The following is an 18,495-nucleotide window of genomic DNA, read 5'->3' as shown; positions in this document are numbered from 1 at the left end:
ATGACCCACGCTGGCATGGACATGACTCCTCTATATCGTGCTGCTGGTTCACAGGTTGGTCAGAACCAGCCTGAACATTCTTCAGGTCCAGGGGGCTGCTGCTGGGTGTTTGCTGCTGGGTCAGCGCATTTTATAGTTTTTCTACCAGGATGGGCTTCGTGTCTCACCTATTTATTACTGGATACAACTTGCCAAACAGCCCTTTGGCGATTAAAACTCACGGACCGATAGAGGGCACACTTTGCATTCTTTTCCTTGCGCTTTGTTCTCTCATGGTCTGTAGGATGTGTGCTTACTTTGTTTTGTCCCGTTGGTTCAGGTGGGAAAACTGTGCTTTCTCCAGTAAGATTGATGCTGTGATCATCTTGATATCCACACAGAAGGAGAAAAAAAGACCAAATAAAGAGCTTTCGGCCTTACTGGGGCATTTCTGGTTTGGGTCCCTAATCCTTTTGACAAAGCCTCACCGAAAGGCAAACTTAACCAACCTCACAGTTTTAAGATCTGTGAGATAAAGCTTGTGTCAACTTAGAGGTGGATTCCAGCTTCTACTACAATCACTTTGGAAAACATTAGTTTTATATAAAAAAAATTTTTTTCCATGAAGTGCATACCTGAAAACTCAACTTAAAATTTGGAGTTGTCCAAAACAACTGCAAATTAATACTTGCCAATTGTTTGCCAAAGTCTTTAATCTTTATGGAGAATATCCATTTCTTTTAATGAATCTCTCGAATTTTTGCCTTTTGAGAATAATTGTCTGATCTTTGAAAATCCAGTGTTTCTTTTGTTTAAGAAGGTTCTCTTTCCTCATGTAATGAAGTCTGATGGAAGATTTAAAAAATTCTCTGGCTTCTCATTGTTCACCTTACCTGCTGTGTTCTAGTGCCTCCTTGTAGATAAAAACTGGCTTTTAATGTATGGGATTTGCTAGATCATCATTATGACTTTGCACATTACACTTTTTTTTCCCCCCTGAGACTAGTTTTCAGTTGAGTTGAATCCTAGTGGAGTTAATATCCCTATGACCAGATGGTGGATCCTGTACCCATTGTGCCTCCCCCACCATAGCCTTTTGGGGTAACTCTGGTATTTTTTGTTCTTTTCCACTACCATCATTCAGCCTTAAAGACTCTGCACTGAGTTAAAAACCCTTGGCAGCCCAGTGATTGAGAAGAATTGCACCTGGGGCTCCGAGTTAACCATCATTAGATATAAATTAAGGCAGTCCTGGTCTTTGACTTGTCATGCCTTCTTGGTAGTTCTTGTAGATAGAAGAATACTTTAGAAGTAATGCTAGTTTTTGATGCTTGAGTCTTGAGGTTTTAGAGGTTTTTTGTTTTTGGAAGTGTGTGTGTGTGTGTGTGTGTTTAAAGGTCAGGTTTATAGGGGGAGTTTTGAGGAACTCTTGGGTGTTCTGGGCTCTTCTAAGTAGATAAAAGGAAGTGGAGAACAACTGTAGGTTGGGTGAGCTGAACGAGCAAACTCGCTTAAAATTTTCTACTTAAGGATCTGGAATCTGTCTAATGTTCTGCGAGAAATTAAGGCTGTCATATCCATAGCATTCCTTCTACTGGTGAAAGATATCTTGTGGTCACTGTCCTTCCATCAGGTTAGTATAATAGAGAAACTTAGTCTCCTAACTTTAACAAAGTAATTTAAAAACTCAGATGTTTGATAATGGACAGCTGTGGTTCCCGGGAGCATGATTAGTGGGTTGAGGTTGGTTGTGGAGTTTGGGAAGCCATTGACCACAACTTCTGCTGGTCAGTAAATCATGCGGTGGCTGATGTGACTCTTGACTGAATCCTGTCAATTATGAATTTTTTTTTGTCTTGCCTTTAAATAATATTCTTTAAAGTGACCTAGGGCTTGGAAATTGTCCCTTGAAAGTTGTCCAAAATTATGAATTTGGTATAATGCAGTTCCCTTATGCAGAAATAAAATAGTCCTTTGCAACTGCTATGGGTGGTGAACATGATTTTGATTTGAAAGTGACTCAGTACTAACTGTTGTAAAGTCTTTGGCAAGCTTCAAGTAGTCCTCTGCTTGCTGAATTTTGAGAGAAAGTTTTGAAGAGATGGGAGAGCCTGAACTTAGGGGAAGAAAGAGCAGGAACAGAATCACTCCTGTTCAAGACTTGTGGCCTGTCATGTAGAAAAAGGATGTGATTTATCCTAACTTTTGGAATTATGGGCAAAATGAAGAAGGCTCATAGGAAAATTCCATTAATGGAAGAGACCCTTTCTTGATAATCGCTGGAAATTGCTTTTTCCAACAACAGTGTATTTTCTTTTTTTTTTTTTTTAACAGAGGGTATTTCTTGAGTGTTGTAAAGCCAGTGACTGTAGTGAGTGTAGAGGGACCTCTAAAGACCACTCACATCATGATGAGCACATCTGTAATGCATCTGGCATCTACTAGGTACTTAAATAGAAATTCTTGTTGACAGCTATTGACTCAAATTATAATACTTTCTAAGCAGAATATTAAACAACATTACTTCATTAGATTCTGCATCATATGCCTCTGAGTCATCATTTTATCTTTACTTTTATTTTTTAAAGACTTTATTTGACAGAGACAGCGAGAGAGGGAACACAAGCAGGGGGAGAGGGAGAGGGAGAGGGAGAAGCAGGCTTCCCGCTGAGCAGGGAGCCCGATGCGGGGCTTGATCCCAGGACCCTGGGATCATGACCTGAACCAAAGGCAGATGCTTAATGATTGAGCCACCCAGGCGCCCCTGAGTCATCATTTTAAATGTTTGTAATACAAACAATACTATAGATACTGAAGCTTAATCTGAATTCCTGACAAAGGAAAGAAGACCTATTTCTCAATTCTTATACGACCATGATGTCAATTTTTGGATACTTCATTATAAGAAAGCCAGATTTCAATGCAGCTATAGACAGCATGGGTTATACCATACAAATATTTTGCTTTTTTGACTAGGTTTACTAGACTGGAAGATAAATGTGTTTGACCAAAATTCGTTAACAATAGCTTGCACTTAGGAAAACATAATAGGCTTTAAAATTCCTATTGGGGAAGGTAGAGAAATGCAGGTATATCATCAAATGTTACTTACTGAATTATATTTGACAGAGTGGGGAGTAATGGATTGTCCACTTTGAGGATCTCTGGTATAGTAAAGGACTCTGTCGTCAGCTTTGGAACAATATTTTCTTAATGATTAGGTTGAAGACAGCTGGTATTACCAACCACACTTTTGCATGATATGAAGTTGAACAGGAAATTTAAATGTTGGTTGATGGGTTACAAAAAGATGCCGATGGCTGGGCGTAACAAAATGAATTTATGAATGAAATTCTAACAAAACGGAGAGTGTTTCTCTTAAGATCAAAGAAGCAACTATGGAGGACTAGGATGTTGGAGACAAGGGGTAAGCGTTTTTTTTTTTTTTACTCCTCCTGCAGTTATGATGTGATACCGTTGCAAAAAGTAATTGGCTACATTAGGAGGAATATTCACTTAGACTGAAGAATGAGGAAGATGAAGGTTCCCAGCCCACACTAGTGTTCTGTTCTGTTCTAGATGTCATGACTTTCAGAAGTGCATTGGCAGCACACACTCCAATACTGTATTGATTTCCTAGGGCTGCTGTAATGAAGTACCATAAACCAGGTGGCTTAAAAGATCAGAAATTAATTTATGCACATTTTTGGAGGTTAGAAGCCCAACATTAAGGGGTCAGCAGGTCCATGTACCATCTGAGATACAGAGGGGGGAAATCCTTTCCGGCCTCTTGCAGCTTCTGGAAGCCCCAGACATTCTTTACTTGGTGGCTGCCTAACTCCAATCTCTGCTCCATCTTTGCATGGCTGTCTCTCCTCTGTTCTTACAAGAATGCCAGTTACATTGGATTAGGGCCCACTCTAATGACCTCATGGTTAACTTGATTAAGGTTGTAAAGTCCTTATTTCCAAGTAAGTCTACATTCATAGGTATTGGTGATTAGGACTTCATCTCTTTTGGGGGGACACTTTTTAGTCCATAGCAAGTCCCACCCTGTGCTAGACCTTTAGGTTCTTTATGTCCTCATGTTCATAACAACCCTGTGGAATAAGTATTATTAATTATCCGATATAATAATTAGTAGCGGCAATAGAAGTAGAATGTATGCGGCTGTCCCACTTCCACTAGACTGTGTACTGTGCATACAGGATAATAGTAGTGGGTCCCTGAACTTGGGCACATAGTGGCCCTGGGGGGTGAAGATGCTTTAGACCTGGTTTATAGGGTTTGGACTAGGAGACTTCAAATTCCTTCCTGCCTCTGAAGTTCTAGGAAACTGTATGAATCCAAAGAATCACCCGAGTGTGTTTATTACTTTTTCAAACAACCATGAATCACATTGGCTTCTTATTGTTAAGCTGGAGTTGAAAAATCTGTTTTGCTGATTTCCTGTTGAAGTTGACTGAACTCCAAGACCTGAGAGCATCCTTTACAGAACATTATAATCTTCATGTTGTCTACAATATATTGCTTCTGGTGTTAGAGGTGTTTTAAATTAGTTGCCTTTGATTTTTGAGTGGCATCCAATACTGTTGTATTCATACTCATTTGCTATATATAAAGGGCTACTAGAACATTATTTTAAATGTTCTTGCATTTTATTTTTACTTTTTAAAGATTTTATTTGAGAGCGCGCATGCACATGAGAGCGAGAGGGTGCAGGGGCAGTGGGGAGAGGCAGATTCCCTGCTGAGCAGGGACCCTGACACGGGACTCGATTCCAGGACCCTGGCATCATGACCTGAGCCGAAGGCAGACGTGTAACTGAGCCCCCGAGGTGCCCCAAAACAGTTCTTACAGGAAAAGTAGGCAATATGCTTAACTCTTCCCCTTTAATTGCCAATGGTCAGAGGAAGGAGTGGATGCATATTTGACCAGCAGGTTAACTTCACTGCAAGCAAATAAAATGCTTTGATTTGTGTCAGGCCATTGCCTGTCAGATGGAGGAGGCAAAATCTTGCGATAGTTTCTGCCTACTGAAATATTAGTGGTCAAATGACATCAAAACAGTCCTTCTGGCTTCTGCTAACAGGAATGAAATGCAAGCCTTCTGAAAACCTGAATTCTATTAGACATCTTCTGATAATGTTTTCTGTTAACAGCTTTCAGAGAAGCTCCTGAGTGAACATAAAGTAGCTTCAGCCTGGTGTAATCTGAGGCTCATTGGGTAGAAAAACAGTACTTTGTGCTACTTAAACACTCTGGACGGCTTAGAGAGGGAGGAAGGAAAATATTTGAGGAGATCAACTGGATGTTGTAGAATACAAGTAACGTCACCTGAGAAGGATTAAAGTTTCCCCCAAGCTCTACCTGAATGGCAGCTAGCCACTGAGAATGTGCTCTCCGGGGCCGTCAATAGCAGGTTTTCAGTTGTGTAGTTTTGAATTTGCAGACATATCAAGAAAGGGTCTAGAGTCTATGTCTTCAGTGGGTAAGTGGCAGTAAAGTTATAAAAAAAATTAACATTCCTCCTACTTAGGAGATGCAGCTGGCTCTAATTATAGAATCTTCCCTATATTCATTTAACAGCTTGTTGCTACCAGTCAAGTTACCATTGCTGTACCTTTTATATGACTCCATGAAGGATACCTATAATATGTACATTTAACAGCTTAGTGAAGTTGAAAATTTAATTCACACATGTCTATGAGGAAGATTATATTAAAGAGCCTGCTAGAAATCTTGAACATAAACACCTTTCATACGTGGCTCGCAAGAACAAGCCTCTTGCTGGAGAAATACAACACTGTAGGTGTATGCCTTTCTTCCAAGTAAAGTGCCTTTATGGTACTTTTAAGAGAGCAAAAAGTATGGTGAGCCGAAGAAATTGGTTACATTGCAAGCCAGGTGAACAGAACTGGAATGTACCTAGCTGGTTTTACTAATGAAAGATTGGGAATGATTTTTTTTTTTTTTTTTTACCCCTTCAACCTGTATGTTTTTAAGAGAATAAATGAGCCATATCCGACAATTAGGGGTGGTAGTTCATGTCCTTCAGACGCCATTTTTCTTTCAAGTTGCTCACCATGAAATTTAAAAATCTGTTTCCTTACTTTTGAGCAGTCAATACTGAAAACTTTTAATGTTGAAATGTTGATATGAACATCCTTTAAACCTTTTCCCCTTAAGAATCATGCACAGAACTGGATGTAATAATATACTATAATCATTACGTTTATTGAGCACTTTCTTTGTGCCAAGCATAGTTCTTTGTTACATGTAATTTAGTCCTTAAATGACCCTATACGGTAGGCTCTACTTTTCTAGCCATTTTACAGAGGAAGAATCTGAGGCATAGAAGGTAAATAACTGGCACAAATTCACAGAACTAGTAAATGTTAGAGCTAGAATTTCAGTCTAGGCATTTGGATTCCACCATACTCTTCACCACCAAGATAGAAAGGTAAGTCTTTGATTTTACTGCCAATTATTCTCCAGAATATTGCACTGATGCCAATTTTTTTAGGTGGGAGATGGGATGCTTATTGCCTTGAATTTGATTTTTTTCATATATATACACACACGTGTATAATTATGTATATAAATATAATCAGGTCACGATTTCAGGGTTGTGGGATCGAGCCCTACATCCGGCCCTGTGATCGGCAGGGAGTGTGCTTGAGATGCTCTCCCTCCTCTCCTTCTATGTCCCTGCCCCTGCTTGTGTGTGCACGCTCTCTCTCTCAAATACATCTTTAAAACCCCTTGTTGGATTATTTTTGAGAATAGAAAGAAGCCTCTCCTTTTCCCCCAAGGAACTCACTATTTAAATAGAATATTCTTTTCCTGGCTCCACAAAACATTAATATCACTTGGTTGCTTAAACCTTTCTCATTTTTGGGCAGTACTTTGGATTTCTATAAGCCCCCTCCAGTATATTCCGAATCCTTCTTCCAAGTCTATTGACATTTTGTAGACCGTGTTATCACCATCTCTCCCCCAAAACATGTCGGTAGCCTTCCAGCTACTTTTCCTGTGGTCCGTTCTCCACAGGGTGCTCAGAGGGATTGCTTATAAAACAAAAGTCAGAGCCTTTGATTCTGCCACTTTAATGCTTAAGAGCTTTTTGTGATACCTGACATAACACCCAAACTCCTTGCTCAGACCCAAAGGCTCCATGTGACCTGGTTTCTGCTTATGTCTCCAACTCTCCTTTTGGTATCTGTCCTTTGGTCTCTCCCTGTTTCTCAAACCCTCTACCCAATTTTCCTGCCTCAGGACCTTTGCATTGTTGCTTCCTCTGTTTGGAAAGATCTTTCTCCTTTTCATAACAAGCTCCTTTTCTAGTCTCTGTATCTAAAGGAGCGCATTGCCCTCTTGCTTGATTTTCTGCAGTTAAACTGTCTATTGGGGCCAAGATAGGGTGAGGCAAGAAGGGGGGTCTGTGAGGAGCACAGATCTAAGGTGTGCGCGCCTAAGCCTGAGAAGGAGTGACTCCTTGCATTTTGCACCATAGGAGCCTCACTCACTGCACCTAGTCCCAGCCTCCTCTATTCTATCACATGCTAGAATTTTGTTATTGTAGCAGAGAACACCGTATCTAGCAAAACCCATTTCTTTTGCCTCTTGCACATGTAGCTGGAGTACATTTCCCTTGTACCTGGGTGTGACTATGGGCCTGGAGTTTGTAGTAGAAAGTGTGCAGAAGTGATATATTTACTTCTAAACCTGGCCTCAGTTAACCTCCTATGGGAAAGGCTCTATTCTTAAGCCAGCCGACTTGGTGCAGAGGATCCAGCCTCACTTCTCTGCTCTCCCTCCACCCCCACCCGCCCTGGGGGTTGGCAGGACCACCAGACGAACAAAGCTTGGGTTCCAGAATGGCCTGTGGAAGTCTCCCAGCTGCACATCCACACCAGACTCTGTGATCAAGAAACAAACTACTTCTGTGTTAAGCCATGGAGACTTTGACATTTGCATCAGCATGGGTGAATCTGGAGGATATTATGCTAAGTGAAATAAGCCAGAGAAAGACACATATTGCACAGCATCCCTTATGTGGCTTTTTTAAAAAAAAAAAAAAAGTCGAATTCATAGAAATAGTGTAGAAAAGTGGTTTCCAGGGGGCTGAGGTGTGGGGTAAATACGGAGAGGTTGGTAAAAGGAAATAAAGTTTCAGTTATGAGTAAGGTCTAAGGATCTAATGTGTAACATGGACTATAGTTAACACTATTTTTATAACTGAAACTTGCTAAGAGAGTAGAACTTATTTTCACCCAAAACAAAACAGTAAATAGGTGATGAATGTGTTAATTAACGTGATGGGGAGAATCTTTTCACAATGTGTATGTGTATCAAATCGTCATGTACACTTCAGTAATACTACACATTTATTTGCCAATTATACCTCAATAAAGTTGGAAAAACTTGCATGGCCCTATCCAATTCTATCCAATCCAAAGCCCCATCCAGCTTTTAGAACATAAGCTCCCAAGGAGTGGGAGCTTTGTTCACATTGTCATCAATGTTCAGTATAATGCTTAGTCTGCTGTAGTTATCAAAATATTTTTGAACAAATAAATGCAGGCTATCAATAGCAGTCTGTCAAAAATCCAAGAATGACAAAAGAATAAGGCAGATAAGAAATGTCTTCTGGGTTCAGAGGGGAAGAAATGAATGATGCTCTAGAAAAAGAGTTTATGAAATTGGGGACACAAATTACTCTTCAATATGAGGGGCACCTGGGTGGCTCAGTTGAGCATCCCACTATTGATTTTTGGCTCAGGTCATGATCTCAGGGTGTTGGGATTGAACCCCGCGATGGGCTTTGCACTCAGCAGGGAGTCTGCTTGAGGATTCTCTCCCTCTGCCCCTCCCCCCCCCGTGGGGCATGGAGCCCTCGTTCTCTCTCTCATGCTTGCTTGCTCTTTCTCTGAAATCTGGGGCACCTGGGTGGCTCAGTTGGTTGTGTCTGACTCTTGGTTTCAGCTCAGGTCATGATCTCCTGAGTTGTGGGATAGGGCTCTGCACTCAGCAGGGAGTCTGCCTGAAGATTCTTTCCCTCTTCCCCTCCCCCAGCTTGTGCATATGTGCTCTTTATAATCTTTAAAATCTAAAAAAACTATAAAGTGGTCCTGATATTTCTTACAGATGTTTTGAAAGCCTATACCAAAGTTATAGCACAGTATTTTACACTAAAATTTTATTTTTAACAGGATGTTAGGCCATATCCAATCATTCTTTAGTTACATGATTCTAACTGGAAAATACTGAAATTTTTTCTTACTGATTATGCCCAATATATTTGAACTTTACTTCTCTGCGTCAATTAAGACATTCTTAATGTCCACTTTTATTACTGATAAAGTAAAATTCCTTCATGCTCAAGTTCAATAGATTATTTTGCTTGCCTAGTAAAGGAAACATTGGTTTGGGGTTAGGACCTAGTGCATTCCTTCTAGAAATGTCTAGGCCCCGAGGGGAGAGTATTGTCTGAAATTGTACTGTTGATGATGGGAAGCATTTTTGGTTAAGATTATTAAGGGATTTTTAATCCTTTTATGAAAAGGTTAATGTCTTTAATATTTTTGGAAGTGTCGGGTTTCTGGGTGTGGAGGAGGGTGGGTAAGAGCAGAGTGAGGATTGCTGCTGGGGAGGCCTCAGTCGGCTGTGGTGAGGGCGGAGGCTGAGCGGCTGCTAGCCGCGGGTGCCTTTCCACCAAGAAGACGGTGAGAACAGGATGCATTGGGGCAGCGGCTGGTCCAGGTTTTATGATCTCTTAGAGGATCCGCACATACAGGCTCAGTACCCAGTTGAGACCTAGAAAGTATAAAATCTACGTTCTTTATTCCTACTTAGATTCTAAAGTCATTGGTAAGGTGTGTGTGTGTGTTCTGGCTGGAATGGCTATTGGCCGCTCTCTGCCCTAAACGAACCTGATGAGTAACTCTTCACTAGCTCTGCCACAAACTGTGTGTGTGTGTCTCTCTCTCACACACACACACACCCACACACACACCCCACAGTGGGAGAGACAGCAAAACACCACACTCAGACACACCCTCTCACACACTCAGGCACACCCTCTCACACACTCAGGCACACCCTCTCACACACTCAGGCACACCCTCTCACACTCAGACACTCTTACACACTCAGACACAGTGACTCAGTGACACACTCATGCACACAGACACACACTCGGGGATGCAGACACATTTAGAGACGCACACAGACACAAACACAGACACTCAGTCACACTTACACTCATATATATGGAAAGACACACCCACAGGGAAGAGAGACATACACACGGAGGCACACTCCCACACACACACCAGCGGGGGTAGGGGGGGAGAGACTGAGAGACTCACACATACACACCGGGGGGAGAGAGAATCACATACATACACACACGCAGTGAGAAACACACACACACACACACACACACAGATTTGCGCACAGACTCAGAGAGAGAGACACACACACACACACACACACCTGGAGATAAAATCTCTCCCCGTGTGTCTGTCTGTCTGTCTCTCTCTCGTTACGCGCGTGCGCGCGCGCGCACACACACACACACACACACACACACACACACACACACACACTTGGGCAGAGAGACTCGCGCAGAGAAGCGTAGAGAGACTTGCACAGAGAGCGAGAGAGCGAGACTCGAGCACAGTGGGACGCGCAGAGGGAGACTCAGCGAGAGACTCGCTCACAGAGACCGAGAGAGACAGACTCACTCACAGAGACTCACAGAGAGACACAGAATCGCTCACAGTCACTCAGACACAGAGAAAGTCACTCAGACACACACAGTCGCTCACAGACATACACAGACTCAGATTCACGGAGAGAGAGGGAGAGAGACTCGTTCACAGACACCCACACAGACTCACAGAAGAGAGAGAGAGACTCACACAGAAGAGAGAGACCCACACAGAGATGGAAAGAGACTCACAGACACAGAGACTCCCAGAGAGAGAGAGAGAGAGAGAGAGAGAGAGAGAGAGAGAGACAGACAGACTCAGAGACTCACAGACACACAGAGAGACTCCCAGAGACAGAGAGACTCAGACTCGCTCACAGACACACATACACACACACAGCTACAGAGAGAGACTCAGACTCAGAGACTCGCTCACAGACACACACACACACACAGACTCACAGGGAGAGAGAGACTCACAGAGACTCAGAGACAGACTCTCACACACAAACACACTCACACAGAGAGACAGACTCACACAGAGAAAGAGACTCAGAGAGCAAGACTCAGACTCAGCGAGAGAGAGACAGAGACACTCATAGATTCACAGAGACTCAGAGACTCAGAGAGAGACTCAGAGATTCACAGAGAGAGATTCACACAGAGCAAAAGACACACACACACTCAAACACAGAGACTCAGAGAGAGACGCAGAGAGAGAGACTCGCTCACAGACACACACAGACTCACAGGGAGAGAGAGACCTGCTCACGGACACACACACAGACTCAGAGACTCACACACACAAACACACTCACACAGAGTCACAGAGAGAGAGAGAGACTCCCAGAGAGAAAGAGAGTCTCAGAGGGCAAGAGAGACTCAGGGACTCAGCGAGAGAGAGACTCAGAGAGACCGAGACTCACTCAGAGAGTGTTACAGAGAGAGACTCAGACTCAAAGAGATTCACAGAGAGACTCAGAGACTCAGACTCAAACACACACACACACACACACACACACACACACACACACACACAGACTCAAACACAGAGACTCACAGAGAGAGAGAGACTCAAAGAGAGAGAGAGCGCGAGACTCACAGAGAGCGAGACCCCCCGAGAGAGAGACTCACGGAGAGAGACACAGAGGGAGAGAGACTCACAGACACAGACTCGCTCACAGAGAGACTCGCTCACAGAGAGACTCGCTCACAGACACACCCCCCCGCTCACAGAGACAGAGACTCACAGAGACAGACTCAAAGACTCAGACACAGAGAGACTCACAAACACACAGACTCACAGACACAGAGGGAGACAGACTCACTCACAGACACACACACACACACACTCACAGAGAGAGACTCGCTCACGGACACACACACACAGACTCACAGAGAGACTCAGACACAGACTCCCAGACAGAGACACACAGAGAGAGAGAGAGACAGACAGACAGACTCATAGACACACACTGAGAGAGACTCACAGACACAGAGACTCAGAGACTCAGACACAGAGAGAGACACACACACAGACTCAGAGAGAGCCTCACAGACAGACACACACAGACTCACAGAGGGAGTCTCACACACACACACACACACACACACACACACAGCCTCACAGACACAGAGAGGCTCAGAGAGAGAGCCTCACACACACACGAGACTCACACATAGACACACACAGGCTCACAGAGACTCACAGACACACACGCACAGATGACTCACATGCAGAGAGAGACTCACAGAGACTCACACACACACAGAATCACAGAGGGAGAGAGAGAGAGAGGGGCTCACAAACACACAGACCCACTCAAACTCAGAGCCGTGCACGCACACACACAGAGACCCCCCCAGAGACAGAGAGACGGGCACAGAGAGACATGGAGAGAGATGGGCACAGAGAGACACAGACGGCCACAAAGATATGGACAGAGAGGGAGGGAGATGGACACACGGGGGGACAGACAGACATGCACATGGGGGGGGAAGAGATAGGTGGGAGAAGAGGGAGAGATGGAATGAGAGAGGGACAGGGAGACAGGGGTGACAGTGGGACAGGGAGAGGGAGAGGGAGGCACAGAGGGTGATAGACAAGGACAGAGATGGACAGGGGCATTGGGACAGGAATAGACGGAGTGAGAGAGCGCGAGGGACAGGGACAGACGGAGCACCTGAGACAGTGAGGGATAGGTATAGACAGCGAGGGACAGACAGCAGGACAGGGACAGGGACGACAGAGGGACAGAGAACTTAGATTCACCTTTTGACCAGACATTCTGCCTATTTAAGATAAAAGGTTGGGGCTAAATTGTCCCAAGAACCCTTTCAATGGTAAATTCATATTTCTATTCGTTTGGTCCAAACCTTTTCGCCAAAAATTCTGCCACCTCTTAATGACTCTGGAGCATTGGTTAGCTCACTGCCCATCTCTGTGACTCAGTGGCACTCTGGCGGGGTGGGGGCCATGGTGCTCACCTGGCGGATTCTGTTGCGAGAATCGGAGGCCGTTCTGCAAGCCCCACCCCCCGCCCCGCCCCGCCCCGCCCCCGAGCTGCGCCGGGCGCCGGGGGAGCGTGCGGTGACCGTTAGCCGCTGCTAATTAGATTTTCCACTTGCTTGCTCTGGATGTCTTCTTGCTCAGAGCTGCAACCACAAGTAAGCCTCCAATAAATTGTCCATTCATGGTTTTGAAAGATTCCCTGAGATAGTGTCCTCTAAAAATGCATTCTAATTCCAACGAACTCCTAAGTTACTGCTAAACTACGTAGGAATTAGAGAAAAGTGCGATTTTATTGATCTGGCATTATTTAGCATGGCGCTGAGGAATACATCCCTGGTAGAAGTTTGCTCAAAATCGTAGGTAAGTTTGAATTTCTCAAAAGAAGGAGATTTTCCTTCAAACTAGCTGCTTGTGGGGAAGAACCAAAAATGTGTGTGCTTAGAGAAACCGAAATGTTGCTAAGGAAGGTGCAAAATGTACCTTATCGTAAAGAGTTATATAGAAACATGTTAATCTAGATCTCTTAAGTCCTCATATGCTCAATTTCCTAGCTTTCTATATTATCCAGTTTTACATAGTTTTTATTTCCCTGTGAAAAGGAGTTACATTAGAAATCTTCCACCTGCTGAAAATCTAAAAAGTTCCTTTTTATATTATTGCATTTTTACTTTTTAAAAATTCAACAAACTGCTACTTTAACATGTACACAGCTTAGTTTGGTAGAAGTTACCAAACTTAAATTTACTTAACCCTGCTTGTACAATCCATACGTATTTAATGTATATGGTTTGATGAGTTTGATACAGGGGATATGTATACACCTGTGAAACCATCACCTTCGTCAAGGCCACAGACCTGTTCATCACCTCTGCAAATTTTCTCCCACCCTTATTGTTATTTATTTTGTGGTAAGAAAAGTGAGCATAAGATCTATTCTCGTAGCAAATTTTGAGCAAATTAAATTACATCTTAATTTTAATGGAGTGTTGTTAGCTACAGGCACTATGCTAACAGTAGGTTTCCAGAACTTTTGTGCATGCGACTTGAGTTCTTCGGTGAGGATCTAGGAGAAACTGCTGACTTCTGAGGCAGGAGTCCTGGGTTTGAGTTCCTTCTGGATGGGCGTCGCCTCTCGCTGTGACTACCGTCCTTGAATCTTTCTGGGCTTCGTGTCAAAAGAATGAATTTGTCCTTTTTGCTTTTCCTTCTGTCTGTCTCTTAAGACAAAACTCCCCGTGTGTCGTCTTCCCTTGCTGGGATGATATTCACAACTACTCTGTCCTATCCTTTCCAAATCCTGGCCCTGATCAGCCTGGGCCCTTCTGTCCTACTCTCTGAACATTCATGCATTTTCTCTGTGCATTACTATTTTTTTTTTTTTTTTTTACTGATGAGGCTTTTAGGCAGTAGGTAGTATATGAAATATTTCTTTTTCGATTATTGGGCATCTCTTAGTACCCACATCTTTTTGTATACAGCAAGAAGCAGCCAGTTTAATAAGACAAATGTCTTTGTGGCCTTTTTCTTTTTCTTGCTGCTGGAGCCCCAAACCCCAAACCTCCACTGTACTAAATTTAGTGTGTTGATTTCTACCCCCTCCCCCCACAAACTGCCTCTGTAACAGCTCTCAACTCGGTGACTGCCAATGACACCCTGTCTAGATTATAGTAATAGGCATCCTCTTTTAATATTTAGGTGAGTTTTCAAAAAATATTAGCTACCAGTTTTTATTCTCTCAACATTTCCGTGAGTCTCTTTGCCAAATGTGTTATTGTTGGGATCGGGGTGCAAGGGAGGGGGGAGAGCAGCTCTGCTCATTGCTGAAAACCCTGCAGCGTTCTTCAGCTCTTGCACACATCCTTACATGTGGTTTTGATTTTATGGTGTAAGAGGGTTCCTCGCTTCTTGATTCGTTTGTGGCATATTGCTGTAGCCATCACTGTAATTCATCTCCCGGGAAGGGATCGGAAAGTTCATGTCAGTAAAGGAGAGCCCAGGAAAAAGCAACTGAGAAACAGTTTTCTTTCCCCCAAGTGATTCTTCTGTCCCTGTAGGCTTGTAGGTGTGGGCAACTTTTCTTCCTGATCTCATAAAGTATATTGTGCTGCCCCCCCCCTTTTTTTAAATGCAGAGATTGTGGAGCTAGGAACAGATGATCCAGCCCAGCCAGGCGTCAGGTCCTGGTCACCATTGCCCAGTGGTGATAGCAGTTTTCCTGAGACGGTTTCATCTATTCCTGCTTGCACTTTATTTCTTTGTTCATTCCAAATGGAATTTTATGAATGCCACCTTGCCCCCTTTTGTTACTTTAAAATTTTTTTCCCAATTCTAATTTTGCTGAACTGGAAATAATCAGAAACATAAAAATCCTAAAATAAACAGTCACATACCCATAGCTGAGAATAAAAATTTAACGTTTTACTATATTTGTTTCATCAGTCTGTATGTTCATGCTCTTGTTACTCATTTTTTAACAGTTAAACTATAGCTACTTAGTATGAGCCTATGAAGGAAGGGACAAATTATTCAAAATTATGAATTTTATTCTATAAGCTCTTTTTAAAATTAAACAGTATTATAATGAACTGTACCTCAAGTTCAAAATCTTGTGAAAGCTAACATTTTAGCACTTGAATGCATGAGTGTAAAAAGCAATTTGTTTTCACTTGGAAGGCTTTTCTGGGCTGTGGAAATTCTATTTGAAAATGCAGTAGGTAGAAAACAAATATATCCTGGAAACACGTGGTTTGGAGGGTGCTGACAATTTCTCAATGTTGACTGAACATAGTGGAAAAAGTAGGTGGCCTAGTGTTTGTTGTTTGTTTTCCTGAGATTATGGAACTATGGACAAGATAGAACACTTTTTTTAAGTTTTGTAAATCCCAGCTTGGGGTAAAAAGAAAAAAAACGATGGAAAGAGCTGCTTGTGTTTTTTCTAAATGTCAAGGATTTAAAGGTAAAGTTTAAGCTAGTGGTACCTCTGGAAAAGGAGTCCTTTTGGAAAGCCAAGATGCCAGGTAGGTGAAAATGATTATTTGAAATGTTGGAACTTAGAAAATATATCTTTCCTGCATCTAATAGATTTTCTAAAATTTGTTTTTTTGTGACTTTGGTATTTCTAACTATCGAGTTCTCATGCAGCCTCGAGGGGATGTAAAGCTGGATATTGAAAGGGGGGCTCCGCTTCTCTTCCCAGCCCTAGAATTTGCTTCCTTGACGTCCCTCAGGACTTTTCTTATAAGCTGACTTTAGGCATATAAAGAGAGGCAGGGTGATGAAGGGATAGCATCGCAGGTCTAAGCTCTATGTCCTTGGCAAGTCACTCAACCTTTCTTGGCCTCAGTTTTCCTATCTGTTAGGTGGTTGTGAATAGTTCCTACCTCCTTAGGGTAATTGTAGGGGTTAGAGTGTGGTACCTCAAGAGTGTTTAACGTCATACCTAGCACATAATAACAAAAAAGTTCTAGCTGTCATCAATTTTCTACAGACTTATTTAGCAAATACACATAAGCATATCCCTTATATGTAGATCGTTTCTCTTTATAATAAAGGAAAATCTTTATGGCATCAATCCCTTGTTCCATGACTTTGGGTGAATATTGTAAATAGAGTGGGCTTCCCCTTAAATTGCATCAACTTTACCAAGTTATTCTCTGAGAGGAAGCACGCTGCCCAGCAGCCTTTCAGGAATTTTCCTGAGGGGTTTTGAGGAGCAAGTATGATGAAGTGTGCAAATTCTTCATCGTTCTCAGAAGATAGCACTTCTGCAGTAACACGTGAGGTCACAAATCGCCCCACATTCCCCTTAATATACTTGGCATGGCCTCTGCCATAAGCAGGATTAAAGATTGCAATTAAATATTTTTATTAAGATTGAAAGCTTTGAATAGGGTTTTCTGGTACATGGTTAACTTCCACATTTGTTCATAGTATTTTGTATCCTGGATAAGGCCCACAGGTTGTATTAAGTGATACTGAAGGGCAGGAAGGTGATAAAAATATTTCTAAGTGCCAGCCCTGCTCCCACAAGGTGACCATTGGCCAACGAATGGCTTCCTGCTTCCTGTGTCCTGCTAAACATTCGTGTCTCTTGGCTCTGGCTCATGCCCTTTTCCTCTTTTTTTCTCCTTACCTTTTTTGACTTTTTTTCCCCTCTCTAGACACTTGGAATCAATAGTATCCTTGTAAATGACCAGGATTTTTTTTAATGAAGACTGCTGACTAGGTAAAAACGTAGTGTTTTGTCTGCACACTCAAATGGTTTATTTCTAGAAAGCCTATAATGCAGTTTGCCCTTGACAGTTATATTGGGAAAGGGAACTCGTAGGATGAATGTTTAAATTCTTGCCCATTCCATGTATAATTTGGCAGAACTGCATCAATGCACTGGGTCAGGCTTGAATCATGGACTTGAAGCCCGAACCATTTCAGAACATGGGTGTGCCTGTGTGGTCAGTAGCGTAGTATTTTGCAACAATGCTTTTGTCTCAAGGGGCTAATTTTAACCCAAGGGAAAAGTTGACATGGCTGGATAGGATAGAAGATTGTTCCTTCTTTTGACTAATGGTTTAAAAAATGACCCATGACCATTCTCAGTGCCAGTCTGAGTTCTCTTTATTTATCCTCTGTACATCGTATCCTATTCACATCTTAATGGTTTTGTCTCCCACTGAATGGGCCATTTTCTTTCTTTCGAATATTTGAATAGTCTTAAAGAAGTACTTAAGTGTTTCATGATGTATGTGGAGTGAGAAAAATCTGTAATTGTTCTTGATTTGGACATTTCACAAGGCAATCAAACCCCAGATATTATAACCCAAGATAAATGATAACACATTTTATCTTTGCATTTGTGAAATCATTATACTGTTCTGCAAATGTACAAACGTTTTCTTTCGCATAAGGCCCCAGGCCGAAATTATGGCTGCTCATTAACAAATGGCTTCCATACTCCGGGAGATGTGTGCAAGCGAGTCTGCCCCCAGCAGTGGTTGCTGCTGGGTGCGCTGTCTGGAATAGGGGTCATTTAGCATTTAACTCTCCCTGTCTTGGCTGTTTGCCTCTTCAGGATAAGCGGTGTTTCACGTTTTATTGAATATTTACTGATGTGAACCTGAGATACAGGGATTCCCCAATTCAGTGAATAAAGATGGCAAGGTTAAGAGGGAGGTTTAAAATGTAGCTGTGTTTTATATTACACAGTTTAATTCCAACCATTTATATATGGGTGTGTGTGTGTGTGTGTGTATGTATATGTATATATATATGTGTATATATATGTATATAT

General features: G+C 42.5%; 1 protein-coding gene and 1 long non-coding RNA gene across 6 annotated transcripts in view; one reads left to right on the top strand and one right to left on the bottom strand.

Annotated features, from left to right (window-relative positions):
- RSPO2 (R-spondin 2) overlaps positions 1 to 18,495 on the top strand; it is a 151,964-nt gene that overhangs the window by 9,617 nt on the left and 123,852 nt on the right. For 2 of the 5 annotated variants that reach the window (XM_025871002.2, XM_073893101.1), the window contains exon 1: positions 13,291 to 13,568. The exons of 2 other annotated variants lie outside the window; for them this stretch is intronic. The gene's annotated coding sequence lies outside the window, so the exon portion shown is untranslated. Of the gene's footprint in view, positions 1 to 13,284; positions 13,569 to 18,495 lie in introns of those variants that run through there. One more of the 5 variants, XM_073893102.1, reaches the window with a different exon arrangement.
- LOC141372755 (uncharacterized) lies at positions 9,320 to 13,182 on the bottom strand. The gene is made up of 2 exons (XR_012378155.1): positions 13,073 to 13,182; positions 9,320 to 9,798 (listed from the first exon to the last, which is right to left on the bottom strand). It is a non-coding gene; the product is annotated as an uncharacterized lncRNA (long non-coding RNA).

Source organism: Callorhinus ursinus, unplaced genomic scaffold, assembly GCF_003265705.2.
Source record: "Callorhinus ursinus isolate GAN/ISIS: 27379988/994484 unplaced genomic scaffold, GSC_fseal_2.0 scaffold5, whole genome shotgun sequence".
NCBI lineage: Eukaryota > Metazoa > Chordata > Mammalia > Carnivora > Otariidae > Callorhinus > Callorhinus ursinus.
Note: the sequence above shows the minus strand (reverse complement) of the source record. Positions and strands in the feature narration are given on the sequence as shown.